This window comes from Neovison vison, chromosome 9 (genome assembly GCF_020171115.1).
Source record: "Neovison vison isolate M4711 chromosome 9, ASM_NN_V1, whole genome shotgun sequence".
Taxonomy (NCBI): domain Eukaryota; kingdom Metazoa; phylum Chordata; class Mammalia; order Carnivora; family Mustelidae; genus Neogale; species Neogale vison.
Window position 1 is genome coordinate 92,136,652 of NC_058099.1, and position 14,824 is coordinate 92,151,475.

At 48.3% G+C, this 14,824-nt stretch overlaps 1 long non-coding RNA gene across 1 annotated transcript; it reads right to left on the bottom strand.

The window, feature by feature from the left end:
* Window positions 1-1,240: 1,240 nt before the first annotated feature.
* Window positions 1,241-13,618, bottom strand: LOC122916977. Its single transcript, XR_006386339.1, has 3 exons — window positions 13,601-13,618; window positions 11,571-11,637; window positions 1,241-1,255 (listed from the first exon to the last, which is right to left on the bottom strand). It is a non-coding gene; the product is annotated as an uncharacterized LOC122916977 (long non-coding RNA).
* Between the last annotated feature and the right edge of the window lie 1,206 nt (window positions 13,619-14,824).

A 14,824-nucleotide genomic window follows, 5' to 3' on the forward strand; every position in this document is an offset into this window, starting at 1 on the left:
TTTCAGGCACTGTACTAAAGGTTACTCGTCCTTTTTCCCATTTAATCCTCATAAACCTATGACAAATTCTTTCTAATCCCTGCTTTAAAGATGAGAGATGGAAGTCTCAGAGATGAAAGCAAAAGAAAACTTTAATCCCATTATGCAAGATTAGCTCATTCCCCTCAAGCCAAACAGGACACTTCTCCCTCCTAAGACATACTCTCTGACTCCCTCCACCGTCCAGCCTCCCTCTTCTCTTGGACGCCAACTCTGGCCAACATCTGGAATTCTCTGTTCGTGCCCACCGGCTCCGTGTTTTCTCCTCCTTTCCCTCAACCCCTTGCCGTCTGGTGCCTGATAGCAGGGACCATGGCCAACGCAATCTTTGGAACTCCTAGAACCCTCCTTTAAATCCTGTCCTGCCTGACCTCTCCGGGACCAGATGCTCTGATGCTCTTCTGTCTCTTCTCTCATCTTTGAGGGTTGTCCTCTTCCTTGACTGTCCTCAGACATCCAGGCAAAGCATGGCTCCTGCCTCAGTTTCTTTCCTCTGTTCCAACTGGTGTTCCATGAACCCTTGGTCCCCAGAATGGAGCCTATGTCTGGGGTAGTTGCCCTCCCCATCCATAGATCTCCAGCTCCTGCCATCAGTGGTATCACAGGAGCCTGCCCAGTCCTCAAACTCTGTCCCTCAGAGAACTTCTCAGTGTTGGCCACTTGTCAGCTGTGCAAACCTGAGCCTCGGTTTCCTCCTGTATAAAGCTAGGAGCATGAACCAGATTTCTCTCGAGTGTTCTTTCCGGGTGTGCCATTCTTGTGCTCTTCTCCACAAGCTGAACAGACTCAAAACTCAAAACTCTTCAGGCTGGCATTCCGTGCCACCCCCCGCCATGGCCTCAGGCTTCTGTCTGCCTCCTCACCTCATGTAATCCCCCAGGCCTCTCAGCCTGACCCGGACCTGGAGCTGTTTCCACCAGGAATGGCCCTCTTTGACCTCCAGCATCTGCCGGCTGAAGCTCGGGGTCTGCTCCAAAACTCCTCCATCCTCCAAGCCCCTTCCCCAGTTAGAAACCTTTCCCTTCGCACCGCACACGAGCGCTGTATCATAGGGTTTGTGATGGGGGGAGGGGGGGGGCAGGCCCGGTGAGCGTACCTGGGACACACTGAAGCTGCTCCCCTTTCAGAACCTGTCACCTTTCAGCCGCTCCAGCCCCATCCAAACCTTCCGGAGGTCAAGAACACAATCCCATGCAAGCCCGTGACATTGACATTTCTGCTAAGAGAGAGAGAAAGACACAAACATCCAGATTCTGAACAGAACCAGGAGATCCCTAAGTCCTATGGAAAAATGTGGAAGACCAAACACAACTCTTTGTGTCCATTTTGTCCCAAAACACAAAGGTACAGATTTTAATGACCGAAGCCCATAAGGACAAAGAAAATGGGAGAACTGTCAGCAGAAGAGAGAAGTCAACAGAATTTTAGAAGCCGAAAATGGATGAGTAGAACTGTCCTAGTCGGCCAGGGACTATGAGCTCAAAGGGGGGCTTCAGGACTTGGGCCCTGCAACACGGAACTTAACAACATTATGCAAAATGTGTTCAATTCTGTGTTCTTAAACGTTACAGAAACCTGGTTCAGATGTGTCATCAACACAAATTCCTTTTCACTTGTTCTACCAAATGTCTTGAGGTCATCCTCAGTGACTCTGTCTTCTTCTGACTCCCTATCTCGCAGTGACAGTACCCCAGGATGTCTGAGGAACTCCAGACCCTCATAAATTCCAGTGACCTGCTCCCAAAGCCACCCCAAATAAATCCGTGATGGGAGGGAAAATGGTGTGCCGGCCATACAAACATAGCTCCCAGACTACTCCCCCACCCTTGAACCCTACCCACGAAATCGCCACCCTAAGCCCCTTTCCCTTCTACACGAAGCCTGACGTGACCCCCGGGGTCTCAGCTACCAATTCTCCCTCATTATTCTGCCTCAAGTGAGCATGTAGAGCACCCTTCCCTCCTTTGAAAATCATTCTCCTGCCCACTCTGAGGAATCATGGTTTCTTTTCCTTTTTTTTTTTTTTTTTTTAAGAAGTTTGGATTTCCTTTGAAGACAATGAGAATGTTTTTACTTATTTATTTGAGATGGAGAGAGAGGAAGAGAGAGCACAAGCAGGGGGAGCGGCAGGCAGAGGGAGAGGGAGAAGCGAGCTCCCCGTTGGGCAGGGAGCCCAATACAGGACTCAATCCCAATCATGACCCGAGCTGAACACAGATGTTTAACGACAGAGCCATGCAGGCACCCCTCATGCTTTTGTTCATATATGTGTATGCCCCTGGACATTGTTAAAAGCTATCCCTTGAGCCCCCTGTCTCAGCTCTTTGTGGTACTTGTCACGGGAAGAGCCCCTGGTGATACTACTTGGGGCTTTCTCTGAATACAAGTGGAGGGCATAATAGTAACACTGATACTTGTGAAAGCTTTTCTAGAGTTAGATCTGAAATAGCTTCATCAGAGATTGCCTTCTGAGGCGATCACAGCATAGACCAGGTTTAGGGAAGCTGGGAGCCTGGAAAGTTAATACATCTATAAGACAGTCTGTCTCAGGAGCAGGGTGGCTGCCTGTTCGATGGCTGTCAGAGGGCCCCAAATGCTTCTGGAAGTTCTGTGCTGAGTCAACAGGAAGCCATGAACATTATACTCAAATGCAAACATTGGAACTGAGATTTTGGCAGGAAAGCTTTGACTCCAAATTGTGTTGAATTGCCCCAAGTTTAGGCTTCATGATATAATAAAAAGAACAAAGAGTTTTTTGTGTTTCTGGATAGGGCTTTGAAGCCCAGATCTGCAAATTATAACCTGTGTGATCTTGTGTAGCCTCCTGGACTATAGTTTCCTTGGCTGCAGAGCACAGGGGCTAAAAAGTACCACACTTGCACACCTGTGTCAAGAATTGAAAGTTATGGGGCACCTGGGTAGGTCAGTGGGTTAAAGCCTCTGCCTTCAGCTCAGGTCATGATCTCCAGGTCCTGGGATCAAGTCCTACGTCGGGCTCTCTGCTCAGTGGGGAGCCTTCTTCCCCCTCTCTCTCTGCCTGCCTCTCTGCCTACTTGTGATCTCTGTCTGTCAAGTAAATAAATGAAATCTTTAAAAAAAAAAAAAAAGAGTCGAAAGTTATGGGTCTCCTGGGTGGTTGGGTAGTTTGAGCGGCCAGCTCTCAGTTTCGGCTCAGATCATGATCTCAGGGTCATGAGATCAAGCCCAACGTTAGGCTCCCTGCTCAGGGGGAGTCTGACTTGAGAGTCTCACTCCCTTGCCCTATGCCCCTCCCCCTTCTCATACACACGCCTTTGCTTACCCTCTCTCAAATAAATAAGTTTAAAAAAGGAAGAATCAAAAGTTGTTCTCCCAAGGAAAAAAATGTTAACTACATATGGTGGTGGATGCTAACAGGATATATTGTGGTGATCATTTCCCACTAATATTGAATCATTACATTGTACACCTGAAGATAATACAATGTTACATCAAGTGTACTTCGATAAAAAAAAGTTTAATAAGCTGAAAATAGAAAATATATATGTATAAGAAAATAACAACAAGGTTAAAAAAAAAAAAAAAAAACTTTCTCAGGGCACCTGGGTGGCTCAGCTGGTTGAGCTTCTGCCTTCAGCTGGGGTCATGATCCTGTCCCGGGGTCCCAGGATTGAATCCCGCTTGGGACTCTTTATTCAGCAGGGAGTCTGCTTCTCCCTCGCCCTCTGCCTGCCTCTCCCCTGCTTGTGCTCTCTCTCTCTCTCTGTGTCAAATAAATAAATAAAAATATTTTTAAAAAAATACCTGTCCTCACTTCTCTGAAGTGAGGCATATGGGCGTATGATTTTGATGGGGCCAATAAAATGTGGATTAAAGGGATGTGGCCGCTTCCCATGGAAGCTTTCAAAGCCGTCACACACTTCACCATGCCCCGGTCGTGGATGAACGATGCCTCATGTCAGAGCAAAAATTAAACTCTTTTGTGTTAAATCACGGATCTGGAGATGGTTCATTTCTGTGGCACCCCTGGTGTCTGCTGACACGCAATAACTTGAGATTCTGAATGGACCTCTTTGATCTCAGGGTTTCTCAGACTCAGTAAGAAGGATGCTTGGGGTTGGGCGATGCTGAGCTGTGCTCATGGCTCAGGTCATGGTCCCAGAGTCCCAGGATCAAGCCCCGCATCCCGCTCTCTGCTCAGCAGGGAGCCTGCTTCTCCCTCTGCCTAACACTTCCCCTGCTTGTGTTCTCTCCCTCTCCCTCTCTCTAGTAAATACATAAAATATTTTTAAAAATAAAATAAAAGATGAAAAGAGGTCTGGAGGTGGACAGTGGTGACAGATGCCTAACAGTGTGAACGTGCCTAATGCCACAAAACCATCCACTAAAAATGGTCAAAACACTAAATTTTGTGTTCTGTGTATTTTGCCACGATTTTTAAAAGTAGAAGGGACAAAAAGTCTCTGGACATTGCCAAATAGCCTCTGGGGGACAAAATTGGGAACTGCGGTCCCAGCGGTGGGGGCAGCTCACTGAAATAGATGTGTGAAAACGCAGGGCTGGGGCTCAGCTGCTTCGCCCCATCAAGGGTTAGAATTTCAGCTCTCCTAAAATGGTTTTCATCTGCTCGGATTTTAGGCCAGGCCCTCCACAACAATTAAATAGTTTGATCCAGAAAAGGCTCCTGCCTGTGGATCCAGCACTGATGAGATGGAAATAAACTCTGTGAAAACTCTTAACACCGTTCTGTGTTTTTCCCTGAATAGATTAACAGAATACACTAGGGATTTCATCTGGAGTAATTCTTCCTCAAACCTCCCGGTTGCTTTCATAGACTGTCTGTGATTAAGGGGCGGAGGGGGGGGGGTTGGAGCAGAAGAGAGACTGGAGGGGCTCCCCAGCATTTGACAAGTGTTGCCGTCATTTGACAAGTGTTGGTGATTTTCTATCTTTCTTTTTTTAAAAAAAGGTTTTATTTATTTATTTGACAGGGAGAGAGAGATCACAAGTAGGCAGAGAAGCAGGCAGAGAGAGATGGGGAGGCAGGCTCCCCGCTGAGCAGAGAGCCCGATGCAGGGGCCCAATCCCAGAACACTGAGATCATGACCTGAGCCGAACGCAGAGGCTTAACCCAAGGAGCCACCCAGGCACTCCAGAGCTGGTGATTTTCGTGTCCTGAGTGCCTCTTGCATAGTACTTCCCAAGCCTGCCGCCCAAGGCTGGGGATGGCTCTGCTCTCCCGTGACCGAATGCCAAGCTGACCTGGAAACAGGACCCGGCTTCCTATACCCTCTTCCACCAGCCCCTCCCTACCTGAGTTATTTTTTTATCCCAACTGGACCTTCGTGCTCCCCACTCCATCCTTTGCCATAAGGACTCCTCCAGATGGCCATATCAAGGACCATTACAATGTGGAGGGCAACAACGGCACTGGGTGTGCACCTGTCTCCAAGACAGGGGCTGGCTCTCCTGATGACAGGGCTTCTCCTTCTGGCCTTCACGAACATTCTCCCACCGACACTGAAACTGCTCCCCAAACCCCTGTAACAGGCACGAACAGACCACCTCCCCTTCTGGGTTCCCATGGCCAGAGTCCTTAACTAATCCTCTCCCCACCAAGAAGAACTAGTTTCTCAAGCTGTTGTTTCAGCTGCTCACGCCGACATCTGCTCTTGGAGTGCTGAACGAAGCACCTCCAGCACGCACAGAGCTCCGGGTGTCCCCTCCGCCCTCAGACACATCCCTGTCTGTCTGCGGGGCCCGCCTCACCTCGCCCCTCCTGCCCCCACTTTCTGCCTGCCCACGGTAGACCCAGCATCTGGGCTCCAGCCCCCAGCCCCTCAGGGACGTGGACCATGAATCACTCCCTCTCAGCCCAGAATCCTTAACCTCGCCATCCCTTGGGCTCCTTCATGTATCCAACAGAGGAACATGTTAGACTCTTCTGTTTTGGGACACCTGGGTGGCTCAGTGGGTTAAAGCCTCTGCCTTCGGCTCAGGTCATGATCTCAGGGTCCCGGGATCAAGCCCTGCATCAGGCTCTCTGCTCAGCAGGGAGCCTGCTTCCCCCTCCCTCTCTGCCTGCCTCTCTGCCTACTTGTGCGTGCTCTCTCTCTGTGTCAAATAAATAAGTAATATTAAAAAAAAAAAAAAAAGACTCTCCTGGTTAGGGGGCGTGGGGGGAGAACAAGCTTCTCTTCATTCCCATCTCTCTCTCCAGCTGCTTAAAGCAAAGTCCACACTCTTCCTTGATACTTACCTACCCCTGTAGTGGGGTGATCAGTGCCCCCCAAAATGTATGTTTTTCCCGGGAATCTCAGAGGGTGACCTTATTTGAAAATAGGGTTTTGCAGATCAAATTAGTGAAGTTAGTAAAATAATAAAGATACGTGGGGCCCATGTCTTTCTCAGAAGAGGCGAGGAGACAGGACCTCGTTCAGGGAGAACGCCACGGACCCGGGCATTTCATCTACAAGCCAAGGAACCCCAGGGTTGCCGGCAGGACCAGAAACTAAGAGAAAGGCACAGAACAGACCTTTCTTAGAGACTTCAGAGAGAGCAGGGCCCTTCTGACACAGTGACTTTAGACTTTCGGCCTCCAGGACCCGGAGAGAGTAAATTGCTGCTGTTCGAAGCCCCGTGGTTTAGAAACTAAGACATCCTGTAAGTCACCATGATTTTCCTTCTGGGGCTCCAAGATTCTTCTGCATGTGACCTGCTACTGCCCAATCCAGTCTTCATTCTATCTGACCTCTCTGGGCTCCCGCTACTCGTTTATCCCTTCTTGCTCCTCTGCGTCTGACACATGACTGGCCCCTGGCTCCCCTCGGCATCTTCTCAGCCCCATCCCCCCAAGTGCCCCCGCCTACTCAGCCCCCTCATGAACAGGGGTGTCCCGCGTTCGTCCCTACCAGTCCTCTCCTCTACTACCCAAGCCTCACCTAACACCAGCTCTCCTGCCACGCCCATGCTGACGGCTCCCCACACCCCCTGCCCAAACCACTCACCTGAGCTCCAGTTTCCCAACTCCTCCTGCCTCCTGGACATCCACCTGACACTGGTACGAGCACTCAAACACTTCACGGCGGAGGCAGAAGTCTTCATCTGGAATCTCCTTCCCGGACACACCTGCTTCTCCTGCTATAATCCTGTGCCAGGGACCCAAGTCTGATGCCTAGTGCCGCCCCGGCCTCCAATCATCACTACACTGTGCTCACCACGCCCAAGGATACCACCCAGCAGGTAAGTACATCCCCTCCTGTCCATCCCCGCTGCTGCTGCTTTAACTCCAACTCTCACTTCCTCTTGCCCTGGTAGAAACCCCTAAGAAGTCCCGTGTTAATGTTTCTCTTGGGGAGAAGCCTTCTCATACTGTCCCGAGACACATCACTTCCGGCTTCGAGTGCTTTAGAGGCTCCGGGGTGCCTGTAGGGCACTTAGCACAGCTCGGCTCAGAAGAGTGAGGCTTTGTAGCATCTGGCTCTCAGGGGCTGAGAGTGAAGGGACTCTGGACTCGATTCCAGGATCTAACACATCCTTGCTGTGTGGCCCTCGACAAGGGACTTACCCTCTCTGTGCCTCGGATTAGATTCCTCTCTGTAAAATGAGGACAATAATAATAATAGCTTCCTCACTGGGTCCTTGTAAAGATTAAGTGTCAGAAGTGCCTGGAACCGCAGCCAGCCGGGGATAAGCAGTAAATATTCGCTCTGTTTCTAGAAGTACTGCTTTCTGCTCTCCTTTCCTCTCAGATCCACATGGTACGCACATTGTTCTCCCGCCAACCAGAATGAACCTCTAATTACACTCTGTTCCTCTGGTTCTTGGCCCCAACACAGCAGAATACCATTTTCCCCCAACCTCTCGTCCTGAGTACCCAGCGAACAGAAGTCAAGACTCAGCTCCTCTGGGAAGCTGCCCTCCTCACCCCTGCACTGGAGTTAGACGCGCCCTTCATAGGGCCTTCATCAGATCCTTGGGCTGTTTCAGAGAACAGATCACACCGGATCGTGCAAAGTGCTTCCTCTCTCTCTGTGTCCGCTCCTTCAGGCAGGACATGGCCTTCTTCATCTTGGCAATGCCAGCCCCGGGCACAGAGCCGGCTCAGCTGAGGCTGTAGAATGAAGTAATGATGCAAACGGACACAGAGTAGGCTTAGGGCGCAAATGTGTCCCAGGCTGCCTGGGACATCTGGCCGGGACCATGGTCCTGATGTAACTATTAAGAGTACACCCTTTTGGGGTGCCTGGGTGGCCAGTGAGTTAAACCCTCTGCCTTCAGCTCAGGTCAGGATCTCAAGGTCCTAGAGATCAAGCCCCACATCTGGCTCTCTGCTCACCAGGGAACTTGCTTCCTCCTCTCTCTCTGCCTACTTATGATCTCTGTCAAATAAATAAATAAAATCTTAAAAAAAAAAAAAGAGCACACCCTTTCACTTTCAAGACTGTCTCCGTATGCAGAGAGAACTGTAAGGTCTCTGTGGGTACGAAGGTTGCCGTTCTCATCCCATCAGACTCAATGTCCCTTAGTGTCACGGCTGTTCTGGAATGCCTCACACACTGCATCAACGAAATGGAGTGTAGGACCTGAACAGAAAGGAACTGCAAATAATCGATAGAATGTAAAGGAGATTTAAAGGGGAAAGAAGTAACTTAAAGTAAAATGATACGTCTTTTGATTTTGAAGTGCTTGGGCAAATGACTTCTGGCTGAGATGAAGCCACAGAGACCAAAGCTACCCTCCCACGTGAGACGGGAGAAAACTAGACGACACATACGAAGACACTATAACTAAGCAATAAAGGACAGGGGTCCCCTAGAGATGGGAAATAAATGAGGGGAGCGCTCCCACTGTCCCAGCTTCCTGTCTCCTGGGGGTTTCCTGGCCACCGCCCAGGGAGCCGGTGTAGACAGAGCTCAGAGGTCTCCCTGACTTGAGAAGACAGAGCTGAGAGTCCAGGAAGGCCAAGGTTGCTGGAGGACGCAGAGCGGAGTTCTGGGGAGGGCTGCGCTGCACGGAGAGGCTGTGAATACTCATCTCCCTCGAGTGTCCTGCGGAGCACCGGTCAGAGCACACATGTGAGAGCATGCCCGAGACAGGAGAAAGAACCATCCCCCAGGATTCAAAGGAAGAGCACGCATTGCTCCCATCAGAAGGGTTAGTGTCTGGTGCTGTTAGCAAGAATGGAAAGACTCAACTGATAAGGTTTTGGGCTCTGCCTCAGGGTCTGGGGCAAAACAGCCTTCGACCAAGTGCTGTTTTTTTTTTGTTTTGTTTTTGGTGTTTTGTGTTTTTTTTCAATTTTCTTTTCCTTTCCTTCTTTCTTTCGTTCTTTCTTTTTTTTTTTTCCCCCAAGATCTTTTTTTATTTATTTGAGAGTAAGAGCATGAGCAGGGTCAGAGGAGACGGAGAAGTAGACTACCCACTGAGCAGGGAGCCCAATGCGGGGCTCGATCCCAGGACCCCAGGATCACGACCTGAGCTGAAAGCAGATGCTTAACCGACTGAACCACCCAGGAGCCTCTTAAGTGCAGTTCTTAATGACTAATAAAGTAAAATCTGAAAAGATCAAATCATTTCCAAGTAGCTGAACAGTGTGACGGAACAAAGTTCAGGACTAGTTAGAGAAGTACAAAATTATCAAGCACCCGACAGAGTGAAACTTTTCACCCGGTCAAATATTATCAGAGGTGTGAAGGGGCAAGAAAGTAGGACACAGAATGAGGATAAAAATCAATCCGAACCAACCCAGAAATGACATAAATGATAGAGTTAGGGTACAAGTACATCTGAGCAGTTACGTAACTGTATCCCACACATTCCAGAAGCTAAAGATTGAGAGTTCTCACTGGAGGCATGGAAGACAGACAAAAAGACCCAAACGCACTTGTAGAAACAAACATTATAATGTGTCAGATAAAAAACACCCTGGATGGGATCAACGGCAGATTACACGTTGCACAAAGAAAATGCCAAGTAAAATTCCAGCAGTACTTTGGGGACACGTCGTAGTTATTATCATCACTAAGCAACGGCTGGCTTTCCTAGAACTCCGTGCCAAGAACTCCACATGCATTATTCCAGGTAACCCTCACCATCAAATCTGTCCTTATCACCACCGCATAGATGGAGACACTGAGGCTTTGAGAGGTGAGGTGGTTTGCCCAAGATCACAAGGCTAGTAGGAGGCAGAACAGAAGTGCAAACCAACATACGTTTCATCCAGAGACCCCCAGACCTCGCTGCCATCTATCCTCGGCTCGTCCCCGAGAAAACAGGAGCCTGGGGTTTTGTTTCCGTTTTTGTTTTTTAACAAATAAAAGATTTTTCCTTGCAATGGGTATTTAAACAGTTTTAGTAAACACTGAAGTCTATTCCAGGATTAAAATTCCAAAGCTCTTGAATGCCAAATATACACACATAATAGACATAGAAGATACACAGAGATGACATATAATATACAGATTTATTATATCATATTAAGTGCTGAATGCAGTGAATCAGGAAATTCAAGCAAACAGAAACGACCCAAAAGCGTTATATAGAGCATCAACTGCTTACCAAACAGGTATTAAATGGTCAGGAAATGTGACCTATTAGCTAAGGTATTATAACATACAGATCCAGCCTTACCTAAAATCTCTGTCTATTCTAGATGAATAATAATTTTCAAATTGGTAATTTGAATATTTAGATCCACCCAAGCTCAAATAGGAGCCCAATATATGAACGCACTTTTAAACACTTATCAATACTACAGATGTGACTGATTTAAATTAATTTCATCTGTGCTTTTGACAATGTGCTCTTTGTCATTTGAGATATAAAGATCAGTAAGACTCACAGGGATTCCAGAGAGTGCATGTCTGCAAACCCTGCAGAATGAGACAAGTGAGATAAAGAAAGTCCAGTATACAATGGAAGAATGGAAATGGGAATTTTATTTAGTGTATATACTTAGTAAACTAATGGGAACCCAAAACATTTGGTCACTTTCCTTTAAAAAACAAAACAAAACAAAACAAAAACAAAGATGTATTTACTTATTTGGGGGGGGGGGACAGTTTCAAGCAAACTCCCCTACTTGTGCTCTATTGACTGAGCCATCTAGGCATCTCAGAAAATAATCTCTTTTTTAAAATTATACGTTTAGGAAAATTTCATATAAACCTTCCCATCCTTCCCCTAATAAAAACGTATCCTCTCAACAGTTGACACTGCAAGGTATCTTGGCTATTCCCTGTCCCTCTACAAACAGTACGACTATCTGCTAATATTTGAAAGTCTAAATAAATTATCTTGTGCTGGGGCACCTGGGTGGCTCAGTGGGTTGGGAGTCTGCCTTTGGCTAGGGTTGTGATCCCAGGGTTCTGGGATTGAACCCTGCATGGGGCTCCCTGCTCAGTGGGTTGCCTGCTTCTGCCTCTCCCTCTGCCTGCCCGTCTGCCACTCTCTTACTTGTGCACTCTCTCAAATAAACAGACAAATCTTTAAGTAAATAAGTAAGTAAGTAAATAAATAAATAAATAGCCTTATGCTTGAGAGTATCTTACCAGAAAGATGCTGCCAGCAACCACAAGATCCAGAATGTCAAATTCTTTAAGACAAATAGTCCAGTTTCTGCAACAACAAAAATGCAGTACAATAAAGGGGATTTAAGAATCTTCATGGACACAGACGAGATAGCATCAACCATGTACATGTGGCCCTTGTTTGTGTTCTAATTCAAACCAACCAACTAAACAAAAAGTTTTGAGAGGATTTAGAATATGTAAATATTGCCCAGAGAAGTTGATGCTATGCATGAGTTACTCAGGTGTGCTAATGGTAGGGTGGTTATGTACCACGATACAGAATTCTAATCTTTTAGAGAAATGATCAAAAAATATTTATGGGTGAAATGACAGGATATCTGGGATTTGATTCAAAATAATCCAGTGGGAAGAGGGCTGTTGGAGGGTAAAGATGATACCAGTCTGGCCTGGGTGGTGGGGGGGGGCGGTACATGGAGATTAATTATACTAATCCCTCTAACTTTGAGTATGCTTGGAAGTTTCTATTACATATATTTCAAAAAGACTTAAAACTTAAGAGAAAAGTAGATGCTGCTTGAAATATGGCACAATATCTCTTATACAAGAGATACTTCAGGTAACACCATAATACTCATGTTAACTTTAAGAACTACCAGTCAGGGGAGCCTGGATGGCTCAGTGGGTTAAGCCGATGCCTTTGGCTCAGGTCATGATCTCAGGGTCCTGGGATTGAGTCCTGCTCAGCAGGAAGCCTGCTTTCCTCTCTCCCTCTCTCTCTCTCTCTCTACCTGCCTCTCTGCCTACTTGTGATCTCTCTCTGCCAAATAAATAAATAAAATCTTTAAAAAAAAAAAAAAAGAACTACCGGTCATAAATATGGCTTTAAGTATAGACATAACTATTCATAGCAAAATTACCTGACAGAAGGAAATCTCTTACACTTAATTTATTTTTTTAAAAGATTTTATTCATTTATTTGAGAGAGAGAGAGAGAGGATGCGAGGGTAGAAGTTCAGAAGGAGAAGCAGACTCCCCATGGAGCTGGGAGCCCAAAGGGGGACTCAATCCTGGGACTCTGGGATCATGACCTGAGCCAAAGACAGTGGCTTAACCAACTGAGCCACCCAGGCACCCCTCTTACACTTAATTTAATTTCATTGTTCTCTTTGCCCAAATTTAGGAATAGAAACCGATTCATGAGCTGAATAAATCATTAACTACCCCCTAAATGTTCTTAATTACTGATTTCAATAAACAAACACCTGCATTCCCAGAACAAATAAGAAAATGAAGCTTAGGGGAGCCTGGGTGGCTCAGGGGGTTAAAGCTTCTGCCTTTGGCTCAGGTCATGATTCCCAGGGTCCTGGGATGGAGCCCCACGTTTGTCTCTCTGCTTGGCAGGGGGCCTGCTTCCCCCTCTCTCTCTGCCTGCCTCTCTGCCTACCTGTGATCTAATTAATTAATTAATTTTTAAAAAATGAAGTTTATATCTAGATATTTCCTTTACAAGCATCCATTTTGACATATAAGCCTTGATTGTGTTAAATAGTTGAGCAACAGGGAGCTGGTGTGGAACTGAATTTCACACTGGACTCTCAAACTCTTACTTTTCCTACACCTATTTTTCCGTGGCGGTGTTTTTTTTTTTTTTTTTTTTTTTGCGGGGGGGGGGCAGATTTTTGTATTATTAGCTACCATCTATGTAAGTTCTTTGAACCAAGTGATGTATATGGAATCAATGAATACTTGAAACACTTAAATAATTTCAGTGCTGGTATGAAAAAACAGCCATTAAGCTTAAACCATTTTTGCAGAAATTACAGGGAGGGGACATTAGCAGTCAGAGTAAGACTAAGGTTGAGACTGGAATCAGATATTCACGAAGGAAGACATTTCTGAACATTCTTCCTAAATGCCAAGGGGGGATGAGAGAGCCCAGTCCCCTCAGACTTGCAGTGAAATGTGGTGAAGGATCCGGTGCAAAAACTCAAAAGCCGAAAATCGCTTCATCTCCCTCCCAGCCCTGTAGTTCTTACTGCCGTTCTGACCTTACCCCCTTTTCTCGTAGTTTCTGTAGTTTCTCTGGATTTTCTGCCCGTATGACTTCTAAGGCATATGAAAGCCAAATGAGAGGAGCGGGGGCGTCTGGTTTCAGCAGCCTGGAGATGAGAGCTACATTAGCTACATTCCCATGAATAGTTTTCAAACACTCGGGACACCCAAAGTCTGCAGGAGCAGGACGCGGAGAACGTTACCGCGCGCCACACCGCACCTGCCGCCCAGCGGCCCCGAGGCTCGCTGTCTTCTGCCAGCTCAGTCTCCAGATTCCCAGGCAGCCTCTCTCCTTGCCCGCAGGCGCCCTCACCTTCGCTCCCGCCCTTTGGGCCCGGACTTTCGGACCCGAGCGTGAACTGCAGGGCTGGCCGTCTCCCAGCCCAGCGTCGCCATCCCTCCCTAGCTCTCTCCAGGCAGGTGCGGTCCAGCTCCCTGGCCACATCACGACCCTCCCGCGCAGTGCAGAAGCAGGGCCTGGCGCCGAGCGCGAAATGGAGCGCAGAGTCAAGGTTCCCGGGAGGATCTGTGGCCTGGCGGGGCAGCACGGGGCAGCCATCCGCCTAACTCCATCGCAGAGGGCTGGCGGCAGGGAGGGGGAGGCGGCTGCGGGCCCGTAGGCGGACTGTGGGTTGCAGCACCGCGGACAAGTACGTCCAGGTGTGCGTGCATTCTGGGGACCCACCAGCGGCAAGAGGACGCAAATGCCACTGTGGAGGAAGAACGCATCCTCACGACTCCTCTGCCTCCTGGCTGGCTACCTTGGGTCGAGTGTGGTAGCTCAGCGCGGACTCGGGCGCAGCCAGGTGCAGTCCCGGCCGTGACCTTCCCGAACATCTCTCCGCCCAAGCGCTTCCTAGAGGAACGCGGAGCAGAGCGCACGGCGCTGGGCTGGGGAAGCGACGGCGCGAGCTCGGGGAGACTGGGGTCCTGGGGGCACAAATGCGCTTCCTGGCACGCCGGGTCTGGGGCAGGAAGCCGGGAACTTGGGTCCGTTTAGGCCTCGGTTTCCGCAACCCATCCGAGGCCCAGCAGGAGAAAGTCGTGGGCGCCGTTAGGGTTAGTGGTTCAGAAACCAAATAGGGCCCGGTGCGAGTTTCTCAGTTTCTCTAAGTCGCAAACTTATCTGTGTGATGGGGCTTCCAGGGTGTCTTCTCCACTGAGTGCTGGGAGGGTTACAGGGAGCCCAGTGCCTGGCAGACAGACAAGGAGCCCAGCCC